General features: G+C 31.9%; 1 protein-coding gene across 1 annotated transcript in view; it reads right to left on the reverse strand.

Annotated features, from left to right (window-relative positions):
• Positions 1 to 3,197, reverse strand: part of dock2 (dedicator of cytokinesis 2) — a 122,152-nt gene that overhangs the window by 73,455 nt on the left and 45,500 nt on the right. The window lies entirely within an intron of this gene.

Genomic DNA, 3,197 nt, shown 5'->3' on the forward strand with positions numbered 1-3,197 from the left:
ATATATATATATATATATATATACAGTATATATATATAAATAATCAATTATGAGAAAACCCATCTGGACCCAACAAATAGCCCATTTCTAAAAATGTGGAGTCCTTTAAAGTCAACTTAAATCTTAATACATGTTTCTGGCTTTGTTTCTGCACAATTCAGCATGTTACTTCAAAGAAAGAAAATGTTTCTCTTCGTAACCTTGAATCCGGTCAGACAGCATTTATGAGCAGCACGATCATCACAGTGTTGATATTGTTAACTAAAACTAAAACTTTTAAAAATATAAATAAATAATACACATTATTTTCAGTAAGTGATATTAAGATTAAATAAAATATAAACGGATGGAAAAACTCAGTCTCAAACAGTACTAAAATTACTAAACTCAAATCTGACAACAAAGTATTAAAACAATGTATTAAAAACACATAAGCACATAACAAAATAAATAAATTGAATACTTTTAGTTAAATTTTTTTTTAAAATAACAAAATACTGCATTGGCAACTAACTAAAATAAGTTTAAACCGGAGTACCAAAATTACTGAAGCCAAAACTGAAATAAAAATATATTAATATATAATAAATATATAAAATATACTATAAAACATTTAAAGCATATTAATAAAACATTTAAAAAACACATAAGCACATAACAAAATAACTAAAACTTAAATTAAAATGTAAACTGAAAATATAAAACAAAAAGCTAATTCAAATATTAATAAATAATATAATAGTATACAAGTAATACTAAAAGCACACTGGATGACTGGTGGTATTAGTTTCTCTCCTACTTCCTTCTCATGAGAGAGCAGGTTAAGTTTCTGAACAGCCGACATCATTGATGTGCAAACATGGATGATTAAAACCCTTCATCACAAACATCTTCTGTCTGTGTGTGAGAGTCAGCCTACAGGAAAATGACTCGTCTGTGTGTGTGTGTGTGTGTGTGTGTGTGTGTGTGTGTGTTTACCACCCCCTCACTAATTTCATTACGCAGAGGCAGATAAAGTGAGGGATTGAGAGCGAGAGAAACATCTGTTCATCTCTACATGCAGTATTTCATTTCATATTGTGTTTCTCAGCATCAACAGCTCTTCACTTCAGCTGTCGACACAAACACTCTCTCTCTCGCTCTCTCTCTCTGTGTATCTTTCTCTCTCCTCCTTTATCGTCAGTCTCTCTCATCTGTCTCATTCTTTCTCAGTGGTCAGTGGATGATGTCTTAATCAGGTACACCTATAATCCCTGTGGAGTGTGTGTGTGTGTGTGTGTGTGTGTGTGTGTGGACGCAGATATCTGTGGCGCCTGTGGCCTGTCATACGGTACAGTTTCCATTACTCTTTCACAAAACTGCTCCCTCACCGGTCTCTCATCACACTCGTGAATCTTACAACACCTGTCAAGAGCATGTCCAGCTCATACTCTATTTTAACCCAATATTTGGGGCAAATGTTGTCATGAAAATAATGATTTAAAACAAAAACTCTTAAATAGTCTTCATTTTGTTTAAGCAAACAATATATAAAGAATAAATGAATGAATGAACGAACGAACAAAGCCTATTTTAAAGTTTTTCGCATTAAATCATTATTTTCATGACATTAACTTTTGCCCAAAACAATAATGTAAAGTGTAAAAAACAATGATAAACATTTCAATTCTAAAGTATTTGATGTGTTGTCTATAGGTTATGCTGATTTAAATAAAAAGACATTACAGTAATAAGAATCTAATGAAAATCATCACAGAAATGAACTTCAAACTCAAAAGTAAAATGTTGCATTAAAGAAAAAAAATTATATATTTATGAATTTAAATATTGTTAGGATTGTTTACATTTCATATATTCATTTATAGACTACCATTTAAATGTTTGGGGTTTAAAAGAAATTAATACTTTTATTCAGCAAGGATACATTAAATTGATCAAAAGTGACAAAGAAATTATAATTTCAAATAAATGCTGTTCTTTTAAACTTTCTAGTCATTAAAGAATCATGGAGAAAAAAAATGTATCACAGTTTCCACAAAAATATGAAGCAGCACGTTATTTTAAATAGTAATAATATTTCACAATATTACTGATTTTACTGTATTTTTGATCAAATAAATGTATCCTTGGTGAGCAGAAGAGACTTCTTTCAAAAATATCACAGAATCGAACCGACCCCAAACTTTTGAACGCTGATGTCTTGTGATTTTGGGATGAAATATGATGTATATTCCATCATGGACATTAGTTGATTATAGCTTTAGTTCATTATATATTAGCAGGATGTTTATGGTTGCTAAGCATCCTCTTATCTTCAAATAGGTGTGTTTATCTGCATTTTATAAAGGCTCTAAACGCAGCTCATCCAGTCACAATATAGAGTCAAAACGACACACTCAGGAATACCTAGACAGCTTATTTCCCATCCCTTAGTGTTTGTGTGCTGCTCTACAATCACTCGCTCTCACAGATGTTCTCTCATCTGTATTTTTAGAAGAATCGTTTGAGGTGAATAATGTTTTGAAGGCTCTCCGAGAGTTTAATTCAAACCGCAGCCTGAAACATGCCCTGAGAGAGAGAAGGAGAGCGAGCGTCTTCCTCACACGCCTCTCTCTCCATCGCTGTTTGTTTGAACTGTGAAACGCTCTCTGAATCCTGTTAAAGGAGCAGACAAGAGGTCATGACCCCATCACATCTTCATTCAGCTCTCTCTTCAGCACTCCATCATTCTCATCAGTCGTTCATCATCATATAATCAGACGGGTCTGACCCGCTCACCTCGCCTCTCCGCTTAAACACAAACAGCTCTTAAAAGACATTTATGCTTCAGTACAAGTTAAAGGTGAAGTGTGTCATTAGTTCAATGTTAAAACTCGACGCTTGTAATTTGTGCCATTTGTGCCATGACTGATTGGTTCTCACTGAAAATGAAAGATTTTGATGAATAACTAGAAGTCTGTCTATCAAAGCAGTCCCACTGTTAAAATTATTAAAAATTTTCTAAATAAATAAATACTATTATTATCGTCTTAATATTCTTAAAACATTATAATATTTAAAATTATATAATGCATGTATATAGTATTTATTTTAAATTTTAAGATTATATATATATTTACACACACACAATATATATATATATATGTGTGTGTGTGTGTGTGTGTGTGTGTGTGTGTTAAATACATATCATACATATC

This window comes from Sinocyclocheilus rhinocerous, unplaced genomic scaffold, assembly GCF_001515625.1.
Source record: "Sinocyclocheilus rhinocerous isolate Xijiao unplaced genomic scaffold, SAMN03320098_v1.1 scaffold3135, whole genome shotgun sequence".
Lineage (NCBI taxonomy): Eukaryota > Metazoa > Chordata > Actinopteri > Cypriniformes > Cyprinidae > Sinocyclocheilus > Sinocyclocheilus rhinocerous.